At 41.5% G+C, this 18,433-nt stretch overlaps 1 protein-coding gene across 9 annotated transcripts in view; it reads right to left on the bottom strand.

Annotated features, from left to right (window-relative positions):
* Nucleotides 1-18,433, bottom strand: part of PCED1B (PC-esterase domain containing 1B) — a 275,588-nt gene that overhangs the window by 155,731 nt on the left and 101,424 nt on the right. For 4 of the 9 annotated variants that reach the window (XR_010835797.1, XR_010835798.1, XM_067009152.1 and 1 more), the window contains 2 exons: nt 14,316-14,522; nt 1,792-1,993 (listed from right to left, as the gene is read on the bottom strand). The exons of 1 other annotated variant lie outside the window; for it this stretch is intronic. The gene's annotated coding sequence lies outside the window, so the exon portion shown is untranslated. The remainder of the gene's footprint in view (nt 1-1,791; nt 1,994-14,315; nt 14,523-18,433) is intronic. 4 more of the 9 variants (XM_067009153.1, XM_067009160.1, XM_067009154.1 and 1 more) reach the window with 3 other exon arrangements.

Here is an 18,433-nt window from a genome sequence, read left to right as displayed (position 1 = left end):
GTTGGATCCTGAAAATTCTGTCTTCAGGAATGGCCACAAAAGTCCATTTAACCAGCGATGTGAACCCTAGGCTGAGTCAGCAGGCTGAGGGTTTCGGCCAGCTCCAGTGCTCACTTCGTGTCTGTGTGTTCAACCTTGAAATGGAAGAAATGGCCCCTATGTTTCTCTAGGGAGATTGCCCAGAAGAGCTTTTAAAATGAATATTATTTTATTATTGCTGTGGGTATTATTATTAACCATATTACATAGTATTGAGATACTAGGTGCAATAGTGTTTCAATGGGGAACAAAGGTCTTGAATGGAAAAATAGGATTCTTAGAACCAGTCTCTGTCTGCCCTGCTGCCTACCACCTCTCTTTGGTAGAGGGATCTGGAAGCCCTGGGTTCTCACTGCTTTCCGTGTAGATTCCCCCAGTTTCTTTTTTAAATTATTTTTAATGTTTTTCTGGGTTGTGAAAAGGTTTTGTTCTTACTTTCAGAAAACTTTTTTTTTTTTTTTTTTGCGGTACGCGGGCCTCTCACTGTTGTGGCCTCTGCCATTGAGGAGCACAGGCTCTGGACGCGCAGGCTCAGCGGCCATGGCTCACGGGCCCAGCCGCTCTGGCATGTGGGATCCTCCCGGACCGGGGCACGAACCCGCGTCCCCTGCATCGGCAGGCAGACTCTCAACCACTGCGCCAGCAGGGAAGCCCCAAGGAAGCATTTTTTTTTTTAATTTTGTTTTTTATGGGAGTATAGTTGTTTTACAATGTTGTGTTAGTTTCTACTGTACAGCAAAGTGGAGTTCCCTGTGCTATACAGCAGGTTCTCATTAGTTATCTATTTTATACGTATTAGTGTATATATGTCAAAGATTGCCCCAGTTTCAAGTCCAAGGCTGGGAACAGGAGGAGGGATGAGGTGCAGGAGGGGAGGGGGCTGAGGAAATGAGAATCTAGGCTGGAGAACTGAAGGCACCGGCTCACTTCTCACACCAGGCCTTTCCCAAGTCGTGCTTTCCTCCCTTGAGACCTGAGTTTGGACCGAAGAGTTTCTTCCTACCACATGCTCCGGAGTGCTCTCAGCGTCTCCCTTATCCCTCAGTAACAAAACTAAGCCAACAGTCCTGCCTACCTCAGGGTTAATTGTGGAAATGAAAGGAAATGCCCTGTAAACTCCACGATGTTAATTGTTATTATTCTGAGTCAGCTCAGCATATTTGGGGGATGGGATTTAGCAGTTAAGGGAGCTTTCCAGTGAAATCTAGTCTTTACCTTATTATTTACTAAGTTAACTTGTTATTTAGTCACGTTATTTAGTACCCACACCGAAAGTATGTTCCGTATTTATTCCTCTTAAGACCCGTATGGAATTGGTACTTTATTCTCTCCATTTTACACGTTTGAAAATTAAAAGATTGATTCATCTGCCCGAGGCCATCCATTTTATAAAAGGTGACGCTGGGAGTCATAACTGATGCCAAGCCGTTGTGGTGAACCGCAACATACACGATTACACAGACCATAGACGTGTCACCTCCTTTCTCCAGTTCACAGCTGGCTGTTTCCTCTCACTGTACGCTTTTAGAGATTTAGTAGCTTATCAGTCACGAATCCTTATTACAAAATAATATTACAATAATAATAGTGGTCTCTTTAGGGCTCTTCAGTTAAGTGGGGGTAGGGTGGAGTGGGCTAGGATGGTGATTTCTTCCTATACAAAGTGCCCAAGAAGTCAGGATCCCGAGAAAGGCTGGTCAGAAATGCGAAATTAATGCTTAAAATAAAATGGAAAAACTGGAAAGTACTTACTCATTAAAGTAACTGGTGATTAAAAAATGTGCCTCTCAGTTGATTCTAGTTCTTTTCCTAGACAGACTCCTTTCTCAGCTGGAGGTTGACGTGTCAGGTTGGAGAGCCCAGAGCCTGGGCTGCAAGGCAGATAAGTTCACCTCTGGGTGCTGCTCCGTTTGTGAGCCAGCGTCTGGGGAGAAGAGGCCATTTCTGGTGGCATCTGGGGTAAATGACACGAGTCAGCATTTACTTTCTTGCATTACGAAGTGGAAGACTAATGACCGAAGCTTTAAGAACTGGGCAAATACGAAAACACAAAGTGGTAAGTAAATCAAAATACAGCATCTTCCTGGAATTTGGCTCTGAGCTAGTTTTCATTTCACATTTCTCAGTAATTTGGGTGTAATGTGTATTGACTCTTGCCTGGTTTCGTTCTAACAGTTCAGACCCTGGGCTCTTATTACCCTTACTTGTGTGGTTTGCTCACAGCTGGGAAAGCTATTAGAGGGGGGGAAGGAAGGAAAGACAGCGAGGGGACAGGAGGCAGAAGTGAGAAGAGAGACACAGGAAATGATGAGAGGAGGATCGCTCCCTTTTCTAATTAATTTTTTAAAGTCGTAATCTTGCACTTGTGTGGGGCATTACAGCTTACAAACCACTTTCAAATCGCTTCCCTTGCACCTCCCACCCACTGTGGGCGGAAGAATAGACAATTCCACAGCTGCAGAAAGCAAGGGGCCTCAGCCACAGGCCTCAGGTAAACACAGAAAGGGGCAGAGCCAGGATGCCTTCTCTCCTGCTCGATTTGAAACCAGCATGTGAAGGAGGGGGAAAAGGGAAGTGGTCCTCTGATTGATTAGATAAGCTCAGAGCTTTGTTTTGTTTTGGAAGGACCTGATTTGGAAGAGGAGGAAAATCATATCACATCCTCTACAGATACCAAGACAAAAGAGACGGAGGAAATAAATCATAAAAAACGAGAAAATTAAGTTTTAAACGTTCTTCCTAAATGGCGAACCCTCTAGAGGTGTGTTAAACACTTTAGGATAGAATATGTCTCCACTACATTATTTTTTATTTTTATTTTTTTTTGCGGTATGTGGGCCTCTCACTGTTGTGGCCTCTCCCGTTGCGGAGCACAGGCTCCGGACGCGCAGGCCCAGCGGCCATGGCTTACGGGCCCAGCCGCTCCGCGGCATGTGGGATCTTCCCGGACCGGGGCACGAACCCGTGTCCCCTGCATCGGCAGGCGGACTCTCAACCACTGCGCCACCAGGGAAGCCTTTTCCATGAGTTTTAATACAATCATTATTGTGTCTCAAGGCAGGGCTGCATCTAGAACCCAGTTGATAACTTTAGTATTTTAAAATTCAGAGTAGTCTGTGACATCACTTTGAAAATGTGCCATTTATTTGATTCTAGCAATTCTATAAATGAGTTGCAAATCTAACTTTAGTATTTTAAAATTCAGAGTAATCTATGACATAATTTGAAAACTTGCCATTATTTGATTCTTGCAATTCTATAAATGAGTTGCAGATCTTTCCATTTCTCTAAATTCCAGCTAGTGTGTACTTTGTGAGAATAAAAGAACAATTTAGAGGATGACTAAAATTCACATAATTATCCTAAGACCAGAGAACAGAGGAGCTGTAATAATGCAAATGATAATCTTGCTTGTACAATTTAAATTTAAAATGAATTTTTTTGAGACCAAGCAACAGATTTTCCACTGATTTTCTTACTTCCAAGAACCTATTATGATATATGGAGACAGTTATGATTGCTCTTCTGGCCCCATTTCAGGTTCCGTAGCTCAGTGAGCTAGCTGCCTTTCTCATCCACCAAACCTGGCTTTTTCCAAAAAAATAATGAGAACTATGCATGTGTAATGTTTTACACTTAGAATGTGCTATCTCACAACAGATCCCAGTACATAAAGTAAGGCAAGCTGTAATTATTCTCTTCACTCTGTAGATGGTGAAACTGAGGCCCTGGGAGAGCTTAAGTGACTTAAATCCCCTCGGTGGATCAGAACAGGATGAAGTGCTTCTGATTGCAGGGATTCATCGTCACTGCCCTCTGGGGGCCTGGGGAGTTGGGGGGCGGGGAAGAACAGGGCACACTGCCCTCATTGTGATTCTTACATTTTGCTTATTTCTAGAAGCTATTTAATGCACATGGCACAAAACTTCAGAAGGTACAACTGGTATATGAGTGAGAAGTAAGTCTCCCTCCCTTTCTTGTTCCCTAATCCCTCATTTTTCTTTCTTTCTTTTTTTTTTTTTTTCTTTCTTCTTTTTTTTTTTTGTGGTACGCGGGCCTCTCACTGTTGTGGCCTCTCCCATTGCGGAGCACAGGCTCCGGACGCGCAGGCTCAGCGGCCATGGCTCACAGGCCCAGCCGCTCCGCGGCATGTGGGATCCTCCCGGACCGGGGCACGAACCCGTGTCCCCTGCATCGGCAGGCGGATTCTCAACCACTGTGCCACCAGGGAAGCCCTCATTTTTCTTTCTAGAAACAATACTGTCATCAACTTCTTGTCTATTCTACCAGAAATATTCTATATACAGATCTTCTATACCTCTCTGAAATATTTTATTCTCTTTCTTCTTTCTGAAAGAGTCAGCTTCCCTTTTCATTGAAGGCAGTTGTTTGGAAAGAATATGAACATCACTTAGAACCTATGTTAAACTGCAGAAACTGATCTTTGGTAAACTGATCATCCAGAATGTTCCAAACACTCAAATGTTTTCAAAAAACTCAAGACTCACAACAGCCTGTAAGAGCAGGTGGGCCGCCGTCCCTGTGGTGTGGTATCTCATCTGGGGACCACTCAGAAACCCTGATCTTGATTTGTGGTTTGGTGACTGCATGTCTATTGATGGTGAGGATTAGAGCCAGAGCTATAATGCTGTGAAATAAATGAAATGTCAGATCACTGGCCTTGGGGCCAAACAGACTTGGGTTTGAAACCGGATTCTGTCACTTGTAGCTGCATGTCTTTGGTAGTCACTTAACTCCTCTGTGACTCTGTGATTTTCTCATCTGCGAAACAGGGATACAAATAAGCACTACAGAGATGCAAGGATTAAACGAGAAAAACAGACAAGAACCAGGTACACGGTGGTGTCTAATAAAATATATCTATATCATTAACCATGGCTCATTTATTCATTCTCCCTTTCACTCATTCATTCAAAATAATCGTGGTAGGCAGTATTAGAGGGGCTAGGGACATCGCTGTGAATAACATGGAAAAAAAAATAAAACATTCTCCCTTTCACTCATTCATTCAAAATAATTGTGGTAGGCAGTATTAGAGGGGCTAGGGACATCACTGTGAATAACACGGAAAAAAACAAAACAAAACACCTTGCCCTTATAGAGTTGACATTGGGGCTGAGGGGAAGCAGACAATTAAAAAGGAAGTAGAATAATATGTTAGATAAAAGAAAAGAGGAACATGATTGCTGCATGAGGAGGACTGTGGGTTGGAATTTTAAATGGTGTGGCAACAGGGTTCATAACATTGCACCCTAGAATACAGCACCTCGGACATACTAAATATTTTAAGCTGAAAGAATGTGAGAAACAGCAGGTACTGGAAGGACTCTGATGCCCTCTGAAGCAGGTCCTAAGACCCTGTGTGGGAGGGACCCTCTCTATACTCATAAGAAAGGAGCATCCTTATCTTTGAAGACAAAGGGACTCGAGAGGAATTTCAACAAACAGGCCTTGTTAAGTTCCCTCTGTTCACGGCCCTTAGCTCTTACCCTTTGTCTTATCAATCTTCATCAAACCCAGTGTGAAAACACTCTGGCTGAACCTTCCTTTAGGTCTTCATTTCCTTTGGAAGGCTACTTTGTAGCTTTTCTACTGTTAATCTGTCTTTTGTTACAGAGACCCAGCTGAGAACCAGAAGACGGACGGATCCAACAGTATCCAGAGGGAGGTAACGGAGCAAACCATGTGGAAATCTGTGGGGAGAAAGCTCCAAGCAGAGAAAACGAGAAGGAGGCGAACGTGACTAGACTGAGTGAACAAGGGAGGGGGACACGGGAGACACACTCAGGGAAGAAGGGAGGCAGATCAAGGTCATTGAAAGGACTTGGGCTTTTATTTGGGGAGCCATTGTGCAGGGTTTGAGCAGAAAATCAACACCACTTTAGTCTAGACTGTCTGGGGTAAGAGGGGAAGGAGGGGGACCAATTAGGAGGTTACTGAGCAAGGCAGGAGTTGAGCCTTAAGCCGAAATGACATTAGCCAAGGAATGAGGAAGGGCCAGATACTGGATATATTTTGAAAGTAGAGGTGGTAGGATTTGCCTGTGGAGATTAGATGGGGTGTGAGAAAAGGACGGAAGACAAGGCTAGCTCCATGGCTCTTGACCTGAACAACAGGAGGGATGAAGTTACCGGATGAAGTTACTGAGATGGAGAAACTTTGGGAGAAACAGGTTTGCGGGTGGAGGGCTTGATCTACTCGAGATTCCTTTTATGCATCCATAGTCATTTGTGGAATGGGGATCTGGAGCTGAAGAGAGAGGCTGGAGACAGAAGTTTGGTTTGGGTTTGGATGCTGTTGCCAATGGAGACGGTGAAGCTAGAGAAGAAAAGCTGTCTGAGCATTGAGCCCTGGGGCGCTCCACACCTGGGAGGTCAGGAAGAGGAGAAGGAACCTGGAAAGGGACTGAGAAGGAAGAGTTGATGAAGCAGGAAGAAGAATGTGTGAGGTCCCAGGAGCCAAGAGAAAAACATGTGTCAAGGGAGGACTCCAAGGAGGGATGGTCTGAGTCAGAGATAGCTGGTAAGTCAAGTGGGATGTTTGGCCATTGGCAGGACATCGGGAACCTAGACAGTGTGGTGGGGAAAACTGTGGGTTAGAGGGGTTAAGACACAATGGGAGGAGAATTGGAGGCAGTGCCCCCCTCGAGAGGAGTTTTACTCTAAAGGGAAGCCAAGAGAGAGAAGTCAGCTGGAGGGGAAGTGGTGGTAAGAGAGTTTTTGTTTCTTTTAAGATGGGGAACAATGGTAGCGTGTCTGTATGCTTACAGGAATGATTCAGTAAACAGGGAAAAACAGATGCTGCAGGAGGAATGGGGAGAATTCTGGAGCCATGCCCTTGAGTTGGCGAGAGGGATGGGCTCTAGTACCCAAGTGGAGGGCTTGGCCTTGGGTAGGAGCGTGGACAGTTCAACCAGAGAAACACCAGGGAAGACACGTGATGTGGAGGTGACAGCTGGTTGGGGTTTTCCTGATTGCTCTTTTCTCAGTGAAATAGGCAGCAAGGTCTAGGTCACCAGTTGAGAGTGAACCTGGGGAAGGTGGGATTAGAGGTTGGAGGATGGAGAAGAAGGTATGAAATAGTCATCTGGGCGATGAGGAGGCTACCATTACTCAAGAGTATGGAGGCCCACTTAAAGCTGGGAACTCTTATTTCGACCGAGGATGCCCAGCAGGGGTGGTTGGTTTTCTCTAGTCTGTTTGCAGCCACGTGGGTGCAGGTGCAGAGTAGGCAAGAATGGTATTTAGTCGGATTGGGGTTTTGCCTTTCAGTTTCTATTTACGTTAATGTGCCATTAAAAATTTATAATTTATTTTAAACCGTGATTTATTTAAAAGCAAACTCACAAAAGTGAAATGTAATTTAGTGAAAAACTATTCTGAATATAAGGGCAAAAATGATGGTTCCTTTAATATTAACAACTTTTTAATAGTTCCAGCCACTGATTAATTTAGACTTATCTTTCTATGAGCCATTATCATTATAGCTACATTTTCTATTTTAAGGAACACTTTTCTTATCTTCTTGGAACTGAGTGTTTCAAGCGGACCAGAAATCAGCCCACTAAATATTTACTTATAAATGTACTTATTTCAGCCAGCTGGTGTGTGTTTGTGTTCAAATCAATGCCTGGTTACCTTAAAAAGAGGACCAAATTTGGCAAATCACAAAAAATATGTGCTTTCTTTGCTTGTATGACTTGAAACAGTACGTATTTTTGATCATTTCTCTTCAAAGCATTTGCATTTAGCACTTTCAAGCACATATGAATAATTTGTCTCTTTGGGGGCACAAAGTCTTCTCTGAGAGTATATTAAGAATTTTGAGAGCTTCCCTGGTGGCACAGTGGTTAAGAATCCACCTGCCAATGCAGGGGACACGGGTTCAAGCCCTGGTCTGGGACGATCCCACATGCCACGGAGCAGCTAAGCCCGTGTACCACAACTACTGAGCCCGTCTCCACAACTACTGAAACCTGTGTGCCTACAGGCCGTGCTCTGCAACAAGAGAGGCCACGGCAATGAGAAGCCTGCACAGCTCAACGAAGAGTAGCCCCTGCTCGTCGCAGCTAGAGAAAGCCCGTGCACAGCAACAAAGACCCAACACAGCCAAAAATAAATAAAAAATACATAAATAAAAAGAAAAAAAATTTTAAAAAAAAGAACTTTGAGACTGGATCAAAACTTCTCAGTTGAATTTAGTAACTAGACTCAATTCTGCACTAATTCGGTATGTGCAAACTTCTGTGTTGTAGAGGAGCAAGGCTAGAGTTGCTAGAGTTTGGGAGGTTACAGGCTGGCAAGAGCCCAGGTCGTGGTTTCACCAAGATGGATGGAATGAGAGGAACGGAATTTATTTATTTATTTGTTTATTTTTTTAAAACATCTTTATTGGAGTATAATTGCTTTACAATGGTGTGTTAGTTTCTGCTGTATAACAAAGTGAATCAGCTATATGTATACATATATCCCCATATCTCCTCCCTCTGTGTCTCCCTCCCACCCTCCCTATCCCACTCCTCTAGGTGGTCACAAACCACTGAGCTGATCTCCCTGTGCTATGCGGCTGCTTCCCACTAGCTATCTATTTGATATTTGGTAGTGTGTATATGTCCATGCCACTCTCTCACTTCGTCCCAGCTTACCCTTCCCCCTCCCCGTGTCCTCAAGTCCATTCTCTACGTCTGCGTCTTTATTCCTGTCCTGCCCCTAGGTTCTTCAGAACCACTTTCTTTTTCTTTTGTTTTTTAGATTTCATGTGTATGTGTTAGCATACGGTATTTGTTTTTCTCTTTCTGACTTACTTCACTCTGTATGACTGACTCTAGGTCCATCCACTTCACTACAAATAACTCAATTTCGGATGAACGGAAGTTATAGAGACCTCATCCTGTCAGGATTGCTTTAACTTTTCTGCAAACTTTCTTAGAATTTTTATGTTTCATGTGACTTCTCTATTCTGCTCCAGTGTAGCTTCATGGTTCCAAGCACGGCCTTTGCAGGCAGAAGAAATGAGTTCAGAGTCCGAAGTTTGTAACCTGCGAGCTGAGTGACTTTGGGAAAGTTACTTAACCTCTCTGGTCCAAATCCACTTGTGGAGATTGAACAGGCCAAGTGCTAAGCAGAGTGCTTGGCACTTGGTCAATGTTCAATTTATTCTAGGAGTTAGTATACATACATCCATGCTTTAGTAATACAAAATAATTACTAAATTATCTTAGTAATTTAGCAGTATAAAAATAGACTTTCAATGGCTAACTACTGAGCTTGAACCAAGGACCAGGCCTCCTGAATCTTGGTCCCATAGTCCCAGAGCCACGGTTCATGAATTTCAGGAAAATCAGGAAAAATAAAAGCTTGTGAACATTTTTCACAAAAAATAATTTAACACCCTAGGAGAATTGGGCCCTGAATTTTTTTAGCAATGTCCCTCACCTCTAAATAATATTACATTTTATTAGAAGACTCCAGACTACTGGCTTAGTTTTCTGATTCCAGTGTCTCTCTCTCTCTCTCTTATTACCATCTTAACCATTTGCAAGTGTGCAGTTCAGCACTGTTAAGTATATTCACACTGTTGTGAAACAGACCATTTCATCTTACAAATCTGAAAAACTCTATCCATTAAACAATAACTCCCCTTTTGCTGCTCTCCACATCCCCTGGGAACGACCATTCTACTTTTCTGTTTCTGTGAATTTGGCTGATTCCACAAAAGTGGAATCACAAGTATTTGTCTTTTTGTGTCTGGCTCATTTCACTTAATATAATGTCCCCAAGGTTCATCCATGTTGATGTAGGTGACAGGATTTCCTTCTTTTTTCAGGCTGAATAACATTGAACATCCAGTTCTCTAAAATTCACCTGCTCACCATATCTGTAAGAACACAGCTTTGTCCAACCCCAGGCTAATGCTCGAAGACAGTCTTTTTGAGATGTTTTATGTTAAGGGTCAGTTGACTTAGCTATTTATTAGTGACAACACATTTCCTATACACAATCCATGTTGGCATAAACTATGCAAACAAAGAAGCTCCATCCTAGACCTGCAAAATGCTAGGAACATCATTTTTCTCTCACCAAGAAAAGCTGGCAAAGAATCTCCCTTTACCTTTTACATTCATGATCTGTGTTTGAAAAATTTCTCCTTAAAATGCCTTTTACTTTTCAACTTGTCATATTGGAGGGGACTATTCATAACCCTGTCAGTTTTAAAAAATATGGGTATTTTAGGAATGTAAGCTGATGCAGCCACAACGGAAAACAGTATGGAGGTTCCTTAAAAAACTAAAAATAGAGCTACCATATGATTCAGCAATCCCACTCGTGGGCATATATCTGGACAAAACTATAATGCAAAAAGATACAAGCACCCCAGTGTTCATAGCAGTACTATTCACAATAGCCAAGACATGGAAACAACCTAAATGTCCATCGACAGATGAATGGATAAAGAAGATGTCGTACATGTGCACAATGGAATACTACTCAGCCATAAAAACAACAAAATAATGCCATTTGAAGCAACATGGATGGACCTAGAGATTATCATACTAAGTGAAATAAGTCAGACAAAGACAAATATCATATATCATTTATATGTGGAATCTAAAATATGACACAAATGAACTTATCTTTTAAATACAAACAGATTCACAGACATAGAGAGCAGACTTGTGGTTGTAGGGGGGAGGGAGGGAGGGGGAGTTTGGGGTTAGCAGATGCAAACTAGTATATATAAAATGGAAAAACAACAAGGTCCTACTGTAGAGCACAGGGAGCTATATTCAATGTCCTGTGATAAACCATAATGAAAAAGAATATGAAAAAGAATGTATATATATATGTATAACTGAGTCACTTTGCTGTACAACAGAAATTATCACAACATTTTAAATCAACTATACTTCAATAAAATAAAACTGGGTGTATTTTTTAAAAATACATGCTTTTAAGTGGCATTATACATTAATTCTAACAGTGGTAGCATTATTATTTGCTAAAACCAAAATGCTAACCCTTCATCTATTTGCACGGGAGGATTATGGATGCAATAATTTCCTTTATTTTCAAAGCTATCTGAAACTTGGTCATACCACATTTATAGAGAAAAGTTCTACTATTTTAAACATTATTTACTGTAGAATTCCTGAACTTGAAGTTGTCTTGTCCTGGAAGGTAGAAATTGCTTAATATTTTTGAGGCATGCTACTCTTCCGTTCTTTTTTTGTTAGGTAAATCTCACTGAGTGCTTCCAGAGCCAGGCACAGTGCCTGACACCAGGATACGAGGCTGAGTAAGATACAGTCTTTGTGTTCAAGAGTTCCCAGTCAGTCAGGGAGAAACACAGGCGCAGATGATTGTAATTCAATGTTGGAAGTGCAGTTACAGCCTTATGTTAGGGCATCACTTCTATCACTGAGAAAGGATTTGAAAAATCTTATTGAAGATATGAATATGATTGAAAATAGCATTGCGAAAAGTGGCTTCTGGTCAGACCCTCTTCAGAAGGACATTTGCTTTATAAAGATAATGATTGCCCCAAATGGCATCATTTGTTTTATAAATCAAATGTGTATCCCTATTCCATTCTACCAGTAAACTAGTAGGCTTTTAAATATTTTTCCAAATTATTATTTACAAAAATAATGTTACTGGCTATTTCTTATTGCCTTCCTTTCTTTCTCCTTTAGGACATTCCTTTCCTTAACACATTTTGTTGTTGACTCTCTGAAATACATTTAAAAAAATGAAGATGGAGAGCTACAAATTACTTCCACTTCTCTGAATCTAGTGTTCACCAGTTTAATTAACCTATGACTGTAAATCTTTGAATCATATGTTGATATTCTATTTTCTTAGTCATGATTTCTAAGTGTTGCATAACTGTTGACTCAGTCACCTGATATACTGGTATCAGAACAAAAAACTTTGATTGTGTTTATGTTCCATATATGCATTTATCCTTGGAGATGCATGCTAGTTAAATCACGGAGTAGTTTTAAAATACATGACAAAAATTCCTAAGAAGAAAGAAATGTCTCTTTGTTGCTGGTTGACTAAACTCTGCAACTATGCAAAGATCCAATTTAAAGTCAGTTCTAAACTAATGAGCCTATTCCTCAAGCTTGTTCTCCTTCTCAGTTAGTGAAGCCAACATTTACTTAATTGCCCCACGACAGAAATTACAAGGTCATCTGTGATTCCTCCCTTGCCTTCATCTACCTGGAGTAGAGTAGATTCCACCTGCTGAACCACTCTTGGATAAGTCCCCTTCTCTCCCTACAGCCTTGACCTCAGCTCAGATCTGCAGTCCTGCTGTGGCTTCTTAATTTATCTTCCCATGTATATTCTTTTCTTCCTCCACCCCATTCTCTGACCTGCAGTCTTTGCTCCTCCTAAGACGCAGATCATACAATTTCACTTCCCTTTCATAGGCTAAATTTAACCTGCTAAATCATGTCAAAAATTTTCTGAAAATATCAAACCTTCTGCCTTTTCGTAATCAGGCATGTTAGCCAAATACATAGCATTACCTCAGTGAGACCTGCAGATCCCAAAGTGACAAGGCATCTGAGTTCCTTTAGATCAGAAGAATAAATAATAACAAACACTTATCCGGTATACTATTCTGAGCACTTTAAGTGTTTTAACTCTTTTTACAAAGTCAACAACAATAATAATTGCCATCATTTATTGGGAGTCTAATTTCCATCCAGACATTAGGTGTCCATTAGTTGTTACCTTTTAAACCACCATGCAGGGCTAGTGTTCCTGTCTCCAGGAGGAAGATGAAATGAGGGAAGGGATTTCTTAGGTCAGGGGTTGCCCCAGGCCAGTCAGCTAGGAAGTAGCAAGGTCCAGAGCCAGCCAACTCTCCCCGCCCTTGCTCTCTGCCCACCCTCAGTACTGGGCACCTCACCACTTACACGCCTAGAGTGGTGCCACATCAAGAAAGGTGATGGAAATACACAAACAATAAATGCTGGAGAGGGTGTGGAGAAAAGGGAACCCTCTTGCACTGTTGGTGGGAATGTAAATTGATACAGCCACTATGGAGAAGAGTATGAAGGTTCCTTAAAAAACTAAGAATAGAGATACCATATGATCCTGCAATCCCATTCCTGGGCGTATATCCAGAGAAAAACATGGTCTGAAAGCATACATGCACCCTAGTGTTCATTGCAGCACCGTTTACAATCGCCAGGACATGGAAGCAACCTAAATGTACATCGACAGAGGAATGGATAAAGAAAATGTGGCACATATATGCAATAGAATGCTACTCAGCCATAAAAAAGAACGAAATAATGCCGTTTGCAGCAACATGGATGGACCTAGAGATTGTCATACTGAATGAAGTAAGTCAGAGAGAGAAAGAGAAATATTATGTGATATTGCTTATTTTCAGAATCTAAAAAGGAATGATATAAATGAACTTATTCACAAAACAGAAACAGACTCACAGACTTAATGAACTTATGGTTATGGGGGGGAGGGTTGGGGGGAAGGGATAGTTAGGGAGTTTGGGATTGACATGTATACGCTGCTACATTTTAAATGGATAACCAATAAGGACCTTCTGTACAGCACAGGGAACTCTGCTCAATATTATGTAACAACCTAAATGGGAAAAGAATTTGAAAAAGAATAGATGCATGTGTATGTATAACTGAATCACTTTGCTGTACACCTAGAACTATCACAATATTATTAATCAACTATACTCCAATATAAAATAAAAAGTTAAAAAAAAAAAGAAAGGTGATGGAAATGGAAATTAAAATATTGTGGCCAAGTCAGGCAGACTGTTTTGACTTACGACTTCTGGGGAACAAAGCCTGGCGCTAAGCTGACTTCCCCAAGTCCATCACCTAAAGTGTTCCTGTTTGGGTTTCGGGGTTGTGTCTGGTGACAGCAGGCTCAGAAGTCCTGGACATATGGTGGAGTCACAGAATGTTAGCCCCCAGGCTGAAAGAGAAACTGTCTCTTGCAGAGCGTGATTAACCACAGACAAATTTTAGGAGGAAGTAGCCTCAGAAAAATCTGCAAACTTTGCCTGTCGTCTGCTGAGGCTGTCAAACAAAACTAGATGAGGAGCTTCTTATTTCTTTAAGTGGGAAAGCCCTCAATAGAAAAAGCCCCCAAATGTTTTGTCTGAATAAGTTCTCTGGGTGGATGTCTTAAGAACAGGTGATGTATCGTTGATGGCCGGGGGCCAGAACCCAGCTCACCAGCCTGAGACAAGTCCTTTACCTTGTGGCCAAGTCTGCCGATGAGGAATGCCTACTCACAGGGTCGTGCAAGGACGATTTCCTTATTGTCCTGTCCCATCAGGGCTTAGTCCAGAGGAGGAAGGAAGAGAGGTCGGAGGCATACCACACTGTCACCCGTGCTCAGAGGAGAAGAAGGCTGTTGGGAGTTCCTCTTGGCCACCGGCCCATCTGCTGGGTCACTCTCGTCCTATCAGGAGAGAGATGGTACCTCCGTCAGAGGGCTTGGGTGGGGGCAGCAGCCTCAGCCAGCTGGAGGGCATGGCCCTGTGGCCTCAGGCTGCTCGGGGAGATGGCTCAGGGCTTCCTCTTTCCCGGAGCTAATTACAGAGTCTCAACTCTTATCTGTGCTCCCAGATGGGCCCAGCTGCCGGCTGGCTCTCCCCACTTCGTCACAACCAATCCCACACACTTCTTCAAGCCAACACTGAGATTTCCTAATCATTTCTTTTACATTTGGGGACAAAGATTTAAACTAATTTAGTCCTCAGTCTGTCACTTTGGGGCTAAAGTCCCTTTTCTTGGTGGTTGTACCACGGGATGCCTCCTAGGACCTGAAAAGATTTTTTTTTCCCTAAAGGTCCTCAGCCAGAGACCACCAGGGTCACCTTGGGCTACACCTTCTCCTAATGAGCTTTTGGAGAAACGATCTGTCAGTTATGCTGACATCCCATTCAATGCCCCTGCCAGTCTGAGCAGTGAGACATTTTATCTGGATGCCAATGAAGCTGGCTGCAGTTCTTCTGATGAGTCTATCAAAGTCCCTGTCCATTCAGACAGCCATCTATTGATGGAGGGGGACACTGGCTAAGCAGTCTATTCCCTAGAGGTGTGCTGAGATTTGGGGGTGCAGAGTGGAAGGCGGATGCTTACACGCAGATCTGTTTCTTCACTTCCCTTTCCAACATTAAACAGGTCCTTTAAAAACCGAGGATTTTTTAAATAATTAATTAATATAAAGAGAGAGTGCAGAAAATGGAAGTACAGTTTTGCCTGGTCTCCAGTAGGCTGAAGGAATTACCAAGGAGAGAGGGCTCAGGGTAAAACACACTAGTGCTGATGCCAACTATTGATCATGTTATGGTTCACATTTACTGAGCCCTGTTTGTGTTCCTCTTTCTGTCTCTGCTCTCTCCTCCCCTCCCTCCCTTTCCTTCATTTTCATAAAAAAAAAAACTATTGGCTAAATGAATTGCTGGTTATAACAATCTGCACATAACTTCAATTACAAGGAGACGAAATGATTAGGGAGGTAACTGAACTAGGGTATTCAGATTCTTCTACACTAAGTACCACTGAATATATAGCATGAATGCTAAACTAGGAGGAAATATTATGGCTCAACTGTGGAAATCAACTTATTTGTGGACAGTGAGGCATGTAAATGAGGAGGAGAATTAGAGCCACCAGAACCTTTACTTTTAGATATCTGACCTGCTTGTCCTTGTCTGTAGGCAGTGGGGGATTAAGGAAACTAGCGAGGACTGAGACTAATCCAGAACCTAAGACACACGCCAGGAACACCCAGATGCCTGAGAACAAGACCAGGAGTTGCAAGCTCCCGTGGCTGTAGGGATTAGACGTGAGATGGAAGAGGGTACAGGAACAGGGTCTGTTCGTTGTATGGACAATCATTTTGCATATTAAACATGTAGGAATAGTCTTTGTTAATTCTAAGACTTGTATAGCTGGCCCTCTGTTTCCATAGGTTCTGTCTGCATCCGTGGATTCAACCAACTGGGAACTGAAAATATTAAAAAAAAAAAAAAAATTCCTGAAAGTCCCAAAAAGTAAAACTTGAATTTGCCACGTGTTGGCAACTATTTACATTGCATTTGCATTGTGTTAGGTATTGTAAATAATCTAGAGTATTTAAAGTATACAAAAGGATGTGCATAGGTTATATGCAAATATATGCCATTTTATATGAGGGACTTGAGCATCCATGGACTTTGGTATCTACTGGGGGTCCTGGAACAAATCACCTGTGCATACCAAGGGATGACTATGCTATACTTTAAAAAAAAAAAAATTATTAAACCTCTCATATCTTGTGTTTTGCCACTTCTGATAAATATTATATATGGGAACAGAGAAGTACCTCTCTACCATAGGATAAAACAAAAGTGAAAGTATAGTGGTAAATAAAAAACTTAATACTCAGCCTCAGTGTTGAAGACATTAGGGAAGAGTGGGGATTGTGGCAAACTGGAGAACACATGTACCATTTAAGTGGGCAGGAGCCACTCTGTTCTAGCAGATTGCTTCATTAGAGAATATGGCTCCAGTATCCAGTTTTTTTTACTTCTATCTAGATAGTGAGGGAGTCAAGTTAGAGCAAAAATCTGGGAATGGGGAACCACATAGAATCCTATCAAATGGGAGCAGTGGGTAGAAGACAGGGAAGCAGTGAGGATTGCAGGAGCTACAGAAGGGCCAGAGAGATACAGAATTCTGAAAACACTCTTGCCTTGGGAACACTTTCCCTTCTAGTCGTAGTACAAACCAGTGACAGTTTCCCAGGCAACATCCAGGCTGGCATAGACTGAAAACTCATGTACTTCTGCAGTGCAGCATAATTTCTTGATAGGCAAATTTTGGCACCACTTCTCAGAGTATAACCAACCCAAGAATGGAAGGTGAGATGGTGCTATTGGGTAGCAACTCCCTGTCATGGCAAATTTAACCCTTCTGTGAAGTACAGAGTTCTTAATGAATTCTCATTTCTTTGTCTTTGTAGTTCATTGAAGTCAAGTTCTCAAAGCCTGACTGCCACATAAGATTCTTCTAGGCATTGTTTTTATTTTATCTGTGGTGCTTAAAACAAATACAGATAATTGGATATTTGTAACACCAATATGCTGATATTGTAGTTGATCTAAATGGATTTTAATATTTCTTCACAGTTGGGCACAGCTCAGTCAGAGGCTCAGTTTTACTCAAAGATGAACTTAAAAATATCTGCTTTTTTTGTTAAGGAATAATAATGGTAATAAAATACTGTTTGGGCAGTATGAATAACCATACTGTCTAGGACTTCAAAAAGCCTTCCAAATAACTTTAAACAAATCTCTACTTTGTTTTTAAGAACACTGGGGAAATAGAATTTAAATGGACAACTGTGCCTTTTAATCCACATCTCATGGGCCCTTTACTGTTTAACTGTCCTTATTATTTTTTCCACATACTCTCTAATAAGCCAAATTGAGATGGATTAGAGTTAGTGGTCTGACACAGCAGGGGAAAGCTATAGGCACATTGTATCCAGATATCAGCAAGGCATTTGGTAATGCCTATCATTATAACATTAGAAATAAGATGGAGAAGTACACATGAACTAGATGACAGCACATTTTAGTGCATTCATAGTTAGTCATCTACATTCAACATATCATTCAACATTGATTTAGCAAATATTCACTGGAAATCCACTATGGACTAGGTACTGCTTTAGGTTCTATAAGGATAGGAGCGAATATGAATTTTTTTTTTTTTTTTTGAGAACACTGAGAAAAATAGAGGTTTTAAAAAAGGTGTACACACACACACACACACACACACACACACACACACACACACACACCCCTACACTATATGTAAAAATACGTCTGTAATTTAAAAAATGGATAACTCAGGCCTTGAGTGGAGAATAGATTTCATCCTCACTAACAGTGGATATTGCAATACAAAACCAATTTTGAAATGTCATGGATGAAACATGTTATATCATTATATAAAATGATATATAAAACATATATTAATAGACTATTAAGTATGGAGTTATCATACACGTTCCTCCCACCCCCAAAGATTCCCCTATTATTAAATTTTGCATTAGTGTGGTATATTTGCTACAACTGATGAACCAATATTGATATATTATTTTAACTAAAGTCCTTACTTTACATTAGGGTTCACTCTGTGTTGTATATTCTATGAATTTGGACAAGTGTTTATTTGCATCCATTATGTTTCATGGTGTCATGTATTATCATGCTTCACCATATCATGTATCCACCATTACAGTATCATACAGAATAGTTTCACTGTCCTATAAATTCTCTGTACTGTACCTACTCATCTTCCCCTCCCCCAGAAGCC

This window comes from Kogia breviceps, chromosome 12, assembly GCF_026419965.1.
Source record: "Kogia breviceps isolate mKogBre1 chromosome 12, mKogBre1 haplotype 1, whole genome shotgun sequence".
Taxonomy (NCBI): Eukaryota; Metazoa; Chordata; class Mammalia; order Artiodactyla; family Physeteridae; genus Kogia; species Kogia breviceps.
Note: the sequence above shows the minus strand (reverse complement) of the source record. Positions and strands in the feature narration are given on the sequence as shown.